Source organism: Neopsephotus bourkii, unplaced genomic scaffold (genome assembly GCF_033783945.1).
Source record: "Neopsephotus bourkii isolate Nb327-2 ecotype Australia unplaced genomic scaffold, CSIRO-AGI_Nbou_v1 NB_1770, whole genome shotgun sequence".
In the NCBI taxonomy this organism is placed as follows: domain Eukaryota; kingdom Metazoa; phylum Chordata; class Aves; order Psittaciformes; family Psittacidae; genus Neopsephotus; species Neopsephotus bourkii.
Window position 1 is genome coordinate 57,333 of NW_026902244.1, and position 16,485 is coordinate 73,817.

At 38.8% G+C, this 16,485-nt stretch overlaps 1 long non-coding RNA gene across 1 annotated transcript in view; it reads right to left on the reverse strand.

The window, feature by feature from the left end:
- The window catches only part of LOC133226189 (uncharacterized), a 43,271-nt gene that overhangs the window by 1,605 nt on the left and 25,181 nt on the right, over positions 1-16,485 (reverse strand). The window lies entirely within an intron of this gene.

Consider the following 16,485-nt stretch of genomic DNA (forward strand, 5'->3'; position numbering starts at 1 on the left):
AAACTCTCTGAAATCAGACACATTTAGAAGACAGAGAACAGGTTAAACCATTCTTTCTTCCTCCCATTATTTATGCCTACAGCCTTATCAGCATTCAAAACCACATCAGTTTATCTAACAATACAAAAAATTTAAACAGCTAATGAATTCTGTGCATGGCCAGAACTACTTTAATTCAAATTTGCCTTATATTGAGTTCCCTCAGCTCAGCAAAGAAGGCAGCTTAATATGCAATTAAGGCTCTCTACACAAGTTGATCTACCTGCTACATGTTAGTATTATAGCAAAAATCATAAAAGAGAAGAAATCATGCAATGAAGGTGATGGAAAGGCAGAAAGTTTATGCAAAAAAGACTGCATCTAAGTCTCAGAGTCACCTTCTTCAGGACTGTGAAAATGCCAAACAGCATATGGAACATCGCGTTAGTCAGGTCGCTAAATGAAACAGAACTACTTCAAGACACAGCTTTAGCAGAGTGACTACTGAAATCCCTTCATAAGAGACCTGTATTATTCTGTTCTTATTTGTACATTTATAATAGGTGTCATAACTGTATATATAAATAACAAAGAAATAGTCTTGCAATGGTAAGTAATCCATACAAATTCTATCACAGTAATAAACTCTCTCAGAATTTTATCCTCAGGGCTCCAGATAACCTCATCCAGTGAGGAATTCAATAACTCCATCAGTCAGGAACCAGAAAGGGGGGTGTTAACTGAGTTTGGAAGTAACACTAATGAAACTCTACAGATGCAGCTTCTCAAATGGAATTAATTTGATGAGAATGGAACTCTGAGAATCATTTCAGGCTCATTTTTTTGACATCGTTCAGAGTTAAAATACCTCCAAATTGATATGCCAGAAACCCTAGCGACTGCCTTGATTTTCTAATCTAGTATCTTTGTGGATACAATCCTGGAAGACAAAAAATTACTGACACATGGCAGTATTATTTAATCTAACTTGGTCTGCAGGCTCAAAACACTTCATCTAAATGCTTAGGGAATGAACCATACTTAGTACTACTATGACTGAATTTTAATAACCTGATATTAAAGCTGGGAGAGTTGGAGGAGGAAGACATGAAAACTGAGCTACTCTTTTTCAAAGATTTGCAAGTTACTCTGAGTTTTTAACACAGTAAGGACCTCCAGGCATGACAGATACCAGTTTGGTGGGTATCCTACAAATGGGATAAAGGAAAAATGAAGATGTTCTTTTCTTCCAAATAGTTTCCAATTACTGCATGGAAAAAACAAAACCAAAAACAACACCTCCCCCCCCCCCCCCCAAAAAAAAACCCACAACCCAACACCCCAAAACAACAAAGCAAAACATAGAAACAAACAGTCTGAGGCATCAAGAAATAACATAGTACTTTGCAAAGAATACAATACTTTTCCAAATGAAGCCTGTTCTGTAAGTGACAAAGACAGCATCTTTCCACATGGCAGTGAAAGACCTCTGAAGGCTGGTGAGATGGTGAGCCCTAAGGTAGCAGGACCATAATAGCTTTACCAGCAGATTACTTCTCTAACAGCAACAGAAAATAGTTTGGCAAAGGCAAGCCAGGCCTCAAAGCAGGATTAATAAACTCTGAGCAGGTTTTCCAGAGTATGTTGCCATGCAAAGCAAACCAAAACATTGTCTTTGTGCAACTTAGAAAACCATATAACTTTAGGCATTTATCTTTGATACGAATGGCCTATGGAAAGCAAGTCTCACGTATCTATACAGAAAACAGGCTTCTAAACTGAGCTGGTCTGAATCTTACCATCATCAAATGCCACCAAACAAAACCACTATAAAAAGTACCGACCTATCTGGATTTCTTATCGATTGGTCTTCAGCTGTGAATGGGATTATTTTCTTCCTTGACCTCAGTGCAAGGAGTTATTTAGAAACTTTTCAAAATCTATCTATTATTCAGTGACAGATTTGAATTTATTGAAAAAGAACTGGTTTTTACAAACGCTTTTTTTTCCTGGATATTTTTCCTTGCATCTTGCTTTGCTGTTCTTTCCTTCCCCTCCCAAGGTGGATGTGAACCTCAGGCTGCCTGAGCAGGTTACTAATGTTAAACAAAACACATCAGCTTGCCACATCTGTCTCAGCAGAAAGTCAATATCCACTCCAGGAGCAATCAAGCACCCAAGCATGGAGGCTATAAGCAAAAGCCTGTAAAAAATGTAGTAACAAAGCCTGAAACTGGTGTAAGGGTTTTCTTGTAAACCTGCGATTGAAACCAACTTTATCTAAGAAATTACAAAGGCTTTGATCACCCTGAACTGAATTCTGGGATAAAGAGCCCAGTGCATGGGTAAGTGAAATTCTGAACCATGAAACGCACAAGTATCTTCTACTAAGTTTACCGAAACTCTAGCAATAAAGTACTTCTGTAACATTTGCAGCTCCAAATCTTTGATGCACTCAGAATTTTAGCTGAACCACATCTTAATATCTTTTCTGCTTCTATAAATGCAAACAGTGAGAAAACATTCGTTTTCTAGCAGCACAGCTTTGAAAAGCTTTACCCAAAATATAAACTCATTTCACATGGGTCACTGAACATATACTGGATGACAAATGCTTTTTATCACTACCAATCTCATGAGGTGTCTCAATGAAGAAACATCTACATGCAGAACAACACTATATGTACTATAAATGGCCCCCAGATAGACTGAAAAATAACGTAGCCAGCCCAGCAAAGATTGAACCTTCACCGTGTGAAGGTAGAAATGCTTTCCTCCTTGTGAAAAATCTACAAAGAGACTAAAAAATGCCATGGACTTAAAAAATAATTTGTACAATAATCAATATTCCAGATACATACTACATAATTTCACCCTTAAGTAAGTAAACTTGAGAAACATTTCCAAACCTGGGAATCAGGTGGTGACTGTCAGTGCTACATGCTGAGAAACAGAATGGACAGGAAATTGTTTCTGTACTCACTCACATATATACAATTCTTACCATTGAAGGATACAAGCACCTGTGCTCTCAGGTACATGCTGAGGTACAAGAAATTGATTTAATTTCTATTTAATAGTGTTTTGTTTCTTCAAAGGGAATGGCCAAACTAATTCTGATGTCATTTATCTAAGAATCCTGACTCCTCAAAACACTTTCCATTCTCAGTCATGCAGTGCTCCTGGTGAAACAGTGGGGACACAAAAAAAGAAAAGACGGAAGCACAGAATAAGTATCATTATGAAGAATTTGACAAGGAAATTCATCTCAAGGAAACACCAATTCCTCATGCTTGCAGAGTACGTAAGTATTTTACACTAAGAAAATCATTAAATCGCTTGTAAATGCACTAGGTGTTTATACCCTCCATGCTTTGGTAATTGAGGAGCACACATGTCAAGAGAAAGACCTGTTCAAAAATAATTTCAAGAAATTATCAAGAACAGCAGTTATGGTCGAAACAACATTATATGATGGCCGTTATAATGGGAACACCTATCAGCCCAAAATGAAACCACCACAAAAGAACAACTGCAGCAGCTTAGATCAGGGCTTACAAGCAATCACAGGCTTCAAATTAGCTCCAAAGTATAATTATTAATTCCAGAATTAGACAGCCATCTTGCACACATGCATGATCGTTCTTGAACTCCTGATTTTTTAAAGCCAAATTTCTCTCTCAACAGCAGAATTTAATCTCTCTTATTTATGGCTCCCTCAATTCCCCAAACAATTAGTTTGCAACTGAAGGAGAGAGGCATCTACAGAGGATGATGTATCTTCCCACACAACAGAGTGTGGAGCACCCCTGCTTCCTGGCACGCTGGTGTCATGGCATTGCCAGGTCATGTTGATTTGTAGCACCAGAGGACTGCAGAAGCCTCAGGTAGTTGAGAAGCCTTAGCTTCCAACTAGAAGCTTGTTGAATTATTTCCAAATTTACTACTACAGCAAATAGCTGCCAAACGGTCTCACTGCTCACGGCCCAGGAAAGCAGAGAACAATGAATTACGTTTAGAAGAGATGCAAAGTTTCAGTCTTGCTAGGTGAGACATTATCATCACATTTGAAGGTTTATCTACTTTCTACTGACAAAGGTGCCACCCCTGCAGTGCCAGATCATTCTGGAGGACATGAGAAAGCTGACAATTTTCCAAGAACAGGTTCATTATAAATCTATATAGCAAGTGGCAGAATACAAGAATACTGATAGTAAAGATCAAGATTCTCTTGAAGACTTATTTTGAAGAAAAGAAAGGGTATTTCTGAAGCTTAGAGTCAGCAACTGTTAAAAGGATGCAAAAGGCAAATCCTGAGTTACATTACTTAAGACACTGAGGGGCTATGTAATGGATCACTTACAGGATACACCTGGAACCACAAATACCCATTGTTAGTCCTCTCCTCTACTAACCTCTGCCTTTGCTTACTCATCCGTAAAACAAAACTGCTATTTCTTACAATCTTAGCTGATACGTGTTGAGAATTGTGATACTTGAGAGGTACCACATAGTTTGGGTGTGAGTCGTGATTGTGACTGTACTGAAATATAGTTTGTAAGGACAAGGAGTGAATAGGTCATCAATGTGTAAGTAATGGAAGCCAAAATGACTTCCTGTCCTTATGAGCTCTATTTTATTGCTAATGTAAGAGGATGTTAGAAATGTGCTTCACAGTGCAGGCAGAGAGCATGGCTCCACCTGGAGGCCTTTGGAGAAAGCACCCTAGGGACGGACACAAGGACAACCTCCAGGATTTCAGAGTCAGGGGTACTGGGTGTGTGAGACTCATGATACCCCCCACAACATGCTCCTTTCTCTTGCTATATGATGCCATTACATCAAACTTACCATTCTTTTTTAAATACCTGCCAAACTTTTACAAAGTAATTTATTTTTATTTATATATGCATATATATTATATATATATTAATATATACAAAGTATTTTATGTTAGATATTTTTATGGGTTATGAACAAAAACCCTCAAAATTTAACTTGAGTAAGAATATAACTAACCTGGAAATGAACAAACAAAAAAAAAGCAATGTGTAACTCTTTAAAAACCTTCATATTAGCATCCAAAAAAATGTAGAATGAAAACCATGTCATTTGGTGCTCCTTAAAATTGTGCACATCTACTAAAAATTACTCTGAATGTTCATATTTTTCTCACATTTAAAAATGATCCTAATAAAATACCAGTTTTGATATATTTATACAGAGCTCAAATCACTAACGTGTCTATTAAAAAAAGAAAGTGCTACTTAGTTGGGTTGTTTGGGTTTTTTTAGAGAAGACTTTTTTGCCCTTGGCAAGCTGAATTAGCAGTCTTACAGAGACTGCAAGAGAGTGAATTTAATGTGTGAAAGAATTTAATACAGGTCACATTTGCAAATAAAAACCTGAAATGGATCAAACAGTAAATACTCCCCAATTCAAAGTCATGAGACAGAATTGAGAAATAACCCAAATTATCCAGGTAACCTCTCATCAACTCTCACTATTGTGACAATTATCTGAAATCTGCAGCTGTTCTCACTAAAGTAAAACTGAGAAAGGAGCAGGTCAGGCCTTTGAAGTGGCCTTAAAGCTAAATTTAAAGGTTTTATTCTCCCATGGAGTGTGACCGGTCAATGTTACTACCGCAGCAATGCTTCACTGTGCCATCAGCGGGTGCAGCCTCTCCAGCTCCTGCTTGCTCCTCAAACTGCAACTGCTTTATTTCTTCTTGCCATTTCCTTTCGCAATAACCTTTTCTACTGTGAGATGGGCCTAATGAAAACAGCACAAACTCAAGCCCCTTAGGCAAACCAAAGTCCATCCCAGCTAACTCTTTTACAAACATTTCATATTTACCAAATTCAGCGATGCTGTGTACTGCAGTAATAAAAGCTCCATCTTTTGCACCTTGCTTCCAGAATGCCTATTACGTTACCCTTTGATATATCATATCCTTCTCACCTACAGTGTATTAAAAGTCTCTCTTACTAGTGTTGCAATATTTTCCTCTTAAATGAGGTGTACGAAACAAAGGACATCAGCGCCAGTTATCTGGTATCTTTGCTTACTCGGTTGTAAAGGAAGTTTTCCAATATAACTTAAATCTCTGCTCTCAGTAAGCCCAGACCCACAAGTTATGAATACCAGACCTGTCTGTTCTTCATTTGTCCTACAGATTATCCACAGCTGCCTGGAAACAACTCTTTCTCACCTGCAGTACCCCTTTCCCCATTCACTCTAGTAGTATTTACTTCTTCCCTTTTAATGCTACTTATTTGGAGAAATTAATTCATTTTTGACTCCATGTAATTTCAAACACCTCTTCTTTTATTATGCTCTGCCCACAACACATTTAGTTTCCTGCTGCAAACAGTGGGGGGCTGTACAGCTACTTAAAACACATGGGTTTTATAGACTTGGCTGTTTTCTCCTTAATCTAAGGCAAAACTACATAAAGCCTTTGCTTGCTTCACCATGGCCACCCCGGGTTGCTCACACCCACTACAGAAACCAGCCCTGGGAGCCTTTTGCCTTTTTCACTGGCTACTCTTATCTCTGCCTTGTTCTTCTAAAAGATCTTCCCACCAGGACGCTTCCCTATGCCTCTCGCCTGCCTCTTCAAAGTAGTTTTTCGTCAGTTCCCTTCCCTGCTTGAGCCAGGTCTCTACAGAGCAACATGCTGCACTGGAGATGCAAAAAGCCCATTCCCATGATGGGGCCAGAGGCCTCATCTGGAAACTTCCAAGCACGACCAAGAAGCACAGCAAGGAAGACACACACACGATCCTGTCTTTTTTTAGGCAGCACCTACTGACCTGAGTGACACCAAGAAATAAGAAGGAAAACTCAGTAACTGCATGCAGTACCGAGTAAGCACACTGCAAACAGAGTCGGGACAAAAGAACTGTGGGTAAATGAGCTTTAAATGGCATGAGCTTTTCTGAAAGCTTTCTGTAGTATGCACTGATCTCTAAAGAGGTCTGTAAAAATAAGAAAGGAAAACCCCCTCTTTTCCACAATTTATTCAAATTAGGTAAGTAAATTCTTTAAATCTGACTGCACATATGACTTTATCAGGCAAAATAATTTGAGAGAGATCTTCAGAGATCTATGAACAAAAGAACTGGAATTTTTTGCAGGCTCTAAGGCTGCGAATTGATGGCTTTGGACCATCTGCTTTTCTCCAGAAAGCTTTCCTGCTTTCAGAAGGAAGCACATTTAAATAGAACAAGAGACTTAAGGTCAAATCCAGCAAAGGAAGGTAACCATAATGATACAATCAGTTCAAAAGAGGAGACTGCCAAAAGTCTGTGTGTAACAGAACAGTTCCAGTTCAAATGACAACATATCAAAACAGGTGCTGAGATCCTAAATAATATCAGAGAGGTTTATCTTTAAAACCACTGAGCAAGGAAAGAGAGGAGGACCCTATGATGGAACGTGCAGGAACAAAGTGGTCTTAGGGTACAGGTATCAGCTACTCACAGGGAGGAGGAAGCTGGATCTGTATCCAGGGATGACATACTCAGTTTAACAGCCACAGCAGAGCCATAGTGACAGGCAAGAAGCTGGATATGATAAAGATAATGGATAGAAAACTTCCAAGGTCTAGTGATCATGGTAATATTAGCTTTAAAATTTTGAGGCTATTATTTCAGAAAAAGCAATTCAAATGCATTAGGGCTTTTAAAAAAAATCAGCACTTCAATGTGAATGACAGAAAACTGACTGTAATCAATTATTTTCTACAACAGTTGGGAATGGAGCAACAAAAAAGCATTTAGGTCACAGTTAAAGACTGAGAAATACAATCAGCCCACAAACATTACCCAAGTAATTTTACATGAGTTAAATCATGCAAATCTTAGTCACAATACATGCTGAAAGTTCTGGGATTTGAGTTTTGTAGCTGTCTCACTGTACACCTAAAGCTTCATAAAACCTGTGAAAATCAGTAGTGAATAAATGAACATACACATAAATATCTGTCATAAAGGAGAAAAGTTCTTTACTAGTATTTAGCCCTTGGATGGATGAGGAGGCCAACGTCAGACAAAATAGGAATGTGCAGAAGAAAACCAGAAATAAACTTTAAATTGCAGACCACTTATAGGCAGTACTCCCTCTTTTCTTCTAAGAGGGCTTGTAAAGCAGAACCCTGTTCCCATTTTGATTCTCTGGGCCTGGTTCTCAACAACACCAGCCTCTTTTCCTGTGATCTGGTAGATTTAAGGACCTCAGCAGACATATTACAGACCTCTCCTCAGTGTAATATACTCAGCTACGTTCTCAGATTTGAGTCATAATATTTAATACCTCATCCATACATAATATCTATGAAAAAGGATTAAAATAAACATAATAGTAATGGAAAGTGTTATTGCTATGGCAGCACTGATGATAATAGAAGCCTCACAAATAATTGTAATATTGTTCTCCTCTGCAAGCCCACTCACCGGTTTTTGTGCTGCTATCAAGGACAAACAAATAAGAGAAACCAGGAGGAATCCAGTTCCTAAGCAACGCTGTATTTCTGTACCCCACTCAGGCTCTGGCAGAGGTTTATCTTGCTCCAGGCTCTGAAATAGGATACAAAAGGTCTGTGGCACTGTCTGGGAAGCACAGTCCAGCTTCCGATGGCACCTTCTTAAATCACATTCCTCTCAGCCTGCTATTACATTCCTGTATGATGAAAATCATTGCTCTCACTTTTTTTCAGACCTTTGTGTTTCTCATCTATCTGCCCAACAGAGCCATCAGGGCAGCAATCAAACCCTTCTGCTGTTGTACAATGCCAGGCAAAAGGAAGAAGCCCTGAATTCAGAGGGAGGGTCTCTGATGCTACTGTAATACAAATCAAACAGCTGGGACATGCACCCAAATGATTCTCCTACTGCCAACACCTACATTTGGTGTTTGTTTCTCTGAACACTCTTAAACTGCAGCAAACAGAATTTCTCCCGCAACCAGAGCTGGGCTGAACTGCAGCACTGTTGCAGACCAAGAGCATATATGGGGCCATGATTCTATGATGTGAAGTATCACCCTGTGCACAGGAGAATCACCCAATGCATCCAAATTTATCAACTGCATGACAAGCTGATGCACCTCTTACATGGTACTTACATGGACCTATAGAAACAAGAAATCTGCCACCTGCCTAGGAAGGTATGGCATACCAGAAAACATCCAGATGACCCAAACCCCCTAAAAATCACATTTGCATAGTTGTCACTACAGTATTTCTCACATCAGACACCAAAGCAGTGGTATCTACCACCATTAAACACTGTTACAGGACAATGAACCAAACAAAAAGTTGGGTTTTGCTAATAAATACACACACACAAAACACACCCCTTAACTGCATGAAGCTCCATGAGCAATTTTGCAGAAGGATTTTTTAGTCATTGTGCATTCTCCAGTGGTAATATTTTTGCATCTGTTAGAGAGTGTAATTCCATATCCAAAGGCACAATACACATTGCCACGTGCCAGAAGGGATGTAGGATTCTTGCTTTGCACAGATCAGCCCATTGATCTTAATGGGATATGGCAAAATTCCAATAGTTCATGTACAGAGACATTTCAAGGATTCTCAGCTGAATAGCTTTTTAAATCGTAAAAAACCCTACGTCAAATCATATTTAGAGTTGAGTATCACCAGAGTAACAACTTTTTCAGCTATACAATGTTATTTATAAGCCATATGCAATGCAAATTTATGACACCTGAAGTATAAAACCGTAACTATACAAATAATAACCGCATATAAAAGTCTACCCTTTGACCTCTGTACAGTTATTTCACTCAGAGAAGTACTTTTCTTTATGAAGGGTTTATTTGTTCTGGCCTCGCTTCTAATGATGGTCTACTATAAGCACAAATGGATATAGGGTTGATTTGAACGATTTCTTTTGCTCCTAAAATGTGGGATATACTTATAAGCATCAGTGCACAGAGTCTAAGTTGTTCTACTATATGACTTTTTACCACAAGTAGAAAATTCTCTCCAAACAAAATTTCTCCTCTATCGTTTATGTTTTTATAGCAAAACCTCGCATTACTGAATGGAAATTATCACCTTACTATTAACCTAACCATTCACTAACTGCAGCAACTGCATAGACATCATCAGTGAGCCTGGATTCTCTCTGGTGAAAAGCACACACACTCCCTGACACCCAGAGAGATGAAATTTCAGTTCTCACCCTGGTTTTCAGGAACACGTTGCACTCCTGCCTTTCCAAACTACATCAACAACACTGCAGCATTTACTACAAAGGATTAGCACCAAAGAAACACATACTTAACATTTAGGTAGATGTTTCCAGCCCAGGCAAAGCTCAGCACTTTCGGAGTTCACCAGTACTGTCTCTAACTTAGTCTAGATGAGCCAATCTTTCAGTGGTTAAATGCAATTTAGATTAAATGTTAACTTATATCTGGGTACCTCTTGTGAGCAGCTTGTGCCAAATTGAATATGGTGCTCTTGTGATATGGGATTTCAGTCAGAAAAATTAAGGTGGTACCTAATTAATTTCAGTTAATTTTATTTAAAGACATACAGCTGTATGCAAACTAGCTTCCCAGCAGTAGAGGAATGTAATAGCATTTAATTCACAAAACTACTGTCTCCATAACATGTTCAAATTACAGACAAGTTACCAGTGCCACAGATCTGCATCTATGTATCAAAGCAGCACCGATGGGTATCCTGTCCCCCACTTCAGCACAGCTTGCGAGAGCATCCTGCTGTTTACTCAGAAAGCCACTTTAAGTGTCCATTTTAGGATGGGCAAGAAATAACCACTGCAATGGAAATGAAAGGTATTAAAAATGCAGTTTCCAAATTGCTCCATATTATCCTTACAACAGCTCTGAAGATTCACTCAACAGTGCAGATTCTTGACACAGTCTCAGACTGCTTTGCTGTCCCAAGGCACAACCTTCATGGCTGTCACTGGACTTCACGTACACTCAATGTGGAGCTAAATAAACTTCTGCTATAAATAGCAGTGGTGCTTGCACACATATTCACTGAAGGGATGTTTTTGTATGTTAAAACATCTTTAAGCTGCTGCTGCATGTGTTATCTGAAGCACTTGATTTCCCATGGGAATTTTGCTATAACAAACTTCTCCCTCCTTTTCCACAGAAGACCTACATTTAATGCAGTGGTGCTGCTTGGGGACTGCGAGACACCAGGGATGTGCTGGCACTGCCAGGAACCGACTCTTCGGTGGATTAGCTTTGTTAGCAGGTGGTCTGGAGGAAGGGCTATACAGTACTGGAATCTGCCACAAAATAAAAAGCATCTATTTTGAGTATGCTCACCCTGGCTTCACTTCTGACCTGTCAATGAAGAAAACGGCGGGCTGGATGCTGAGTGCTTTCAAAATAGGGATCTGGGTGAAACGCCAAGACCAGCAACCCAGCCTAAATTCTCCTCCAGTCTTTCCCTGACATCCCCATTTGCAAGCCTTAAATGTACCAATTTCTTTCCTGCACAGGAAATTAAATGTACATAAAAATGATTACCTATGCCAAAAGTTACACTTATTTTTTAATGCACATTAAAGATGTTATAAAAATGTGCAATACTGAAATAGGAAGCAGGGTCTCCACTGAAAATTGATACTAAGAGCTTGCTGCATCCTTTTATTTCAACATGGTGCTACCAGTTCCCTTTTTACCATTGCAGAAAGTCAGTTCCTCCATATCCTCACAGAGGTTACAAAACGTAACAGTTCAGAGATGTCTGGCTCCTTATTTTAAATGTCACCAAACCACAGCATTAAAGTTTAGTTACATACTTGTTCTGTACATGCCAAAACATTTGCTCTCACATCAAGAGCTCTTGTTTATTCTTCTCTTAGTTTACTAAGTTCTGAACTCACAGATGGTTGCAGTAAGTTTAGTTTACAGAGTAAGCATTGCAGAAGAAAAACTACGGTAATGAACAAAGTCTTTAGTAAGTCACGCTTCAAAGAGATCGATAACATCTAATTTTTGTGAAGAATGCAGTAAATCCCTCTTACCTGACACATTTGTGCACTCACAGGTACTCATGGTAATCTCAGTTCATTTGGGTAAATTGAAAACATAAACCTGGTAAGTTAAATTGCTGGTTTAAAATATGAAATTTTTACCATTAATTTCTTCTGCAGAGTACAATAAACAAGCATGAGGTTTCACAAGACAGTGTAAGTTAAATTTAAGCTAGTACAATAAGATTATTATAACTGCAAAAGTACATTATTTCAACAAAGTGTAAATACCTTAATAAGAAGCTAACAAAACAACACCAAGCCACATTTCTACTTACTAGATTAGTAATTTAGCTCTTTCCCTAATGGAACTAGATTGGTTTAGAAAACAAGTAAAAAATTCAGGTCATACTATAGCAATTTTATCATGCAAAATGATACAAGAAATGACAGCACCAAATTAAAACTATGCTTATAAATGGGCACATACATATCATAGAATCACAGAATGGTTTAGGCTGGATGGGACCTTAAAGCTCATCCAGTTCCAACCCCCTGCTATGGGCAGGAACACCTTCCACAGCTTCTCTGGGCAGTCTCTGTTCTGTCTCTGGAACCATACATTTGCATCACACAGGACAGATATATTGTGATAAAGAAATAATCATTGGGAACTTGCCTTAGAAATACCTTGAAGTAAACCATTTTCCAAGCATAAAACAGTCATTAAATTTATCTACAGCTTATACCACAGAGCATATGCTACAGGGTTAAAAAAACCTTGACAAGGAAGAAAAATAGCATGGAAATTTCCTGGAATATTGATGTTTCCTGCCATTCTCCACGCTTAGAAATTTTCTACTTTCATTAAATTTTAGTTAACCAGGCAGTATAAGTGATGTAGTACACTGTAAATTACAGCAGTAGCATTAGGATGCTAAATAGAGGCCAGTATTACACTTCCCTGCAGACAAGTTGTCTTCATTTAAGGAAGGACTGATTAAAGAAGGAGCAGAGAATCTGACCTCTCTGAGGATAAATAAAATTTACCTATACATTGCCTAATATCAAGGTGAGGAGCAACAGGGAAGAACCACGAACAACCAAAATACATGGCCTTATTTGAAACCTAACCATTAAAAATAGAATATCAATAAAAATGGCAGTGATGGTCCCTGAAGCAAGCTGTGATAGCAGGTCACAGATCTGCTTGGGTGTCAAATTTTATCATGGCTATCAAATACCAGGCTCAATACCTTTTAGTTTCACAGGACTAAGCAGTTTCTCCCCCTTGTTTTCAGTAAATTCAAGGGTAATCTTTGTAACAGTTCATTGCCCATACTGTATCCCAGGGGCATGAAACTATCCCCTTGGGAGGGGTGATCAGGTTATAGCTCTGCATTTCTGCTCTCCTCCTTTAATTAAGATTTTTCATGTCACCAAAATATGTTAACTTAAATTCAAATCAAGGATTTGTTACTGAGCTGCATTTGGTATTTATAAACTTCAGACAGAACAGGCATGTGTGGCTCATGGTTTATTGTTGTTTTAAGCTTATTGTAATCTACAAAATATGATCAGTTATCGTGGCAGCTTTAAGCATTTAAAGCAAAATCCATTTTTCTTTGTCAAACACTTTCTGTGATATGAGATGTTAGACACACAGACTGAGTCATCTTCTCATTAACTCAGCCAAGCATATACATCTTTCCCCATCCTCTCCTTGAATTTATGTTATGAAAAGATACATATTTTGAAGCAAATCATTTTCTCTGCACGTTAAAAACAAAAAGAAGCTGGAGACTGAGAAGGGGAGAAAGGGAACAGCTGAAAGTAATCTGAATCCCAGAATACATTTAAAGGGAAGAACAATGTATTTTTCATTTGGGAGATAAGTCATATTGGGCTTATCAAAAAACAGTCCTTGGATGCCACAGTTTGCATGTGGGCTTGAAGATAAAGAAACAATGCTTCTTCTGCTCTCTAATCCTCCAAATGAGCAGCTTTAAAATACTTGTATGGATTTATGATCAGAAATAGAGTACATTTGGTTTTTTTAGTTAATTACATTCAGAGTATTTAAGAAACCAGCATATTCCAGTGCTTTCTGAAAATAAGAAGGTGCAGTTCTAGCACTAGTTCTGCAGCCATGCTCAGTGGGCTTGTACCCAATGCAGCTTTGCAAAGCTTCATACATGGAGTTTTGCTGCATCTGATTTATTTGATGTGGAACACAGTTTTAAATTAATAAACTGCAAGAAATTGAGAGGACTGAGGGATTAAATCAGGAATAAAATTTGTAACATTCATAGACAAAAAGGGCTGTCTCAAAAAATAATCCCCCTGACTGAAATTCCCCTGAACAGACTGCCAGCCTCTGACACCCAAATAACTCCTAAATACAGGACTCATCCCACTGAAGCCACAAGACAGGTGTTTGCTTGATTAGGACCATACACTTTTAGACAAATTGATTTATGTGAACAGAGTTCACTCCTTCGACCACAGAAAGCTTTGGGATGAGCCTGTGAGGTAAGAATTCTTCCATTGATTCAGTCAACAGGAAGGCTTTCACTCAGGAAAATGCTGCACAAGTCTCATCTTCAAATTTCTGTACCCTCAGTAATACATCCATGAGTCCTGCACAGGCACTGCTCCACCTGGAGAAACTGAAGTGCAAATCCAGTCCTTCCAGTCCAAACTGAAACAAGACAGTTTGGCTGTGTCTTCACCAAGCTCGAACTAAAGCAGAGCAATGCAACTCACTGCACGGACAGGGGTTTTTTTTGCTCCTGCAAACAGGTACAACTTCCTTGCACTATATTTCATCTTTGTTGTTCTAGAAAATATATCCCCATACAAAAATAATGCAATATGAAATTCACATGTACTTCAAATTGTGGTTTAGGGGAACAATAGCTCGTTAGTTTTGAACATCTCAGAAGCAATACAGTGATTTCAAAGCACAGAGTGTATAAGCAACAAACACTAATGCCTGCTTGAACTGCTCTGTAATATTTTATCTGGAGATCTGCCAAATTCTTTGTCTGAAATGCAGCTAAAGTTAATGATCACAAGCAGAATGGCTATTTTTATATCCAGCATGTTTATCATCAGGAATAAAAAGAGAAGTTGCCAAGTGAATGGCACTGTTGTTCCAAAGGTGGTATTTAAGTAAATTAAGAACTCGGAAGCAAACAGAAGGCAAATTCCACATTGCTGCAAAAGGCAGTTTTACAAAGCTCCATTTTTCAATTATTTCACACAATGTGCCATGCTCTGTGGGTTTAGATCTCCAGTGCCAGGCTGTGATGCATCCTCCACACAGTCCTCGAAAAAGGACTTCGGGCTATTTTGAAGACATTTTTCAACGTAACCAAAGCCATAAGGGCAGTTTTCATGCATAAACACACCTTCCTGGATGCTCAGCACTTCAGTTTTATCATTTTCATTGCATACTCAGAATGGGGATCCCCAAGAGGAGGCATTTCTAAAAGGGTTATTGCTGTGGGAAGATAAACTAGCTCATGAAAATATGGATTTCATCCACTTCATTTCACAAAATTAAACCAATTACTACCTCATGTTCTATCCCAACTACTTCTCCAAGTTTGCAATAGCACATTCTCTCCCACTTTTACAAGACGCTGCCAATACACATAGCCTCCTATCCCAAACAATTCCTCAGGTACCCATATTTCCTTTTCTATACTGCAGTTAGCCCAGTAGCTCATCTCTCTAATTATACTTTTAGATACTGTTTCCAGGTGCCCTATGTCCCTTGTCCTGGAGTGCTGAATGGCTTCTTTGTCTTTGCTCCCCTCTCCAGGTGGTAGTGAAGTATAATCTTCTCACAAAACAGATTTTTTGATTAGGATAAACTTCCTTGTTCTTGTTCTAACAAGACAGGAAATCAACTGCTCCGAGAACTCAGCAGTGATGACCCCCAGAATTATTAACTCTTCTAAAGCCCTTTAAAACAAAACAGAAGACCCCCATTTTTTATTAAATAGTTCCTATGGCAGCTTTAAAATGTACCTTTTACTTTTGCCTACAAATGTCTGCTATCTGGGCTGCCGAATACTGAGAAGTCTCACCTTTTACCTGTGGATATTTTCCCCTCTTGGACTAGAGTGTTGGGAGGAAAAGGGAATGGCTGAATTTGCAGAAAGATGGTCAAGGAACAATAATAGAAACCATCCTGTTCTCTCCCTTTGGATCGTTAGTCAGGCTGATAAGCATTTCACCAATTAAACAAAGTTTTGCTGGCTAAACCAGTGCTGCCACCTTCCTGCAGCCCCCCTCAGCTCTGTGCTCTACAGGCACTATGGCATCTGGGTTCAGAAGAAATCTTGCAAAGCGCAGCTCTCAAGAGCATGTGGAAAGACTCACTCCAGAGGTATGAAAAGCAAAGAGCTCTCTTCAGCAGCAGCTGTTCTAAGAGCACAGTCTCACCAAGTGACTGACAACAGCCTTAAGACATCTTAGCTTACCCACCAAGATTTATATTTTC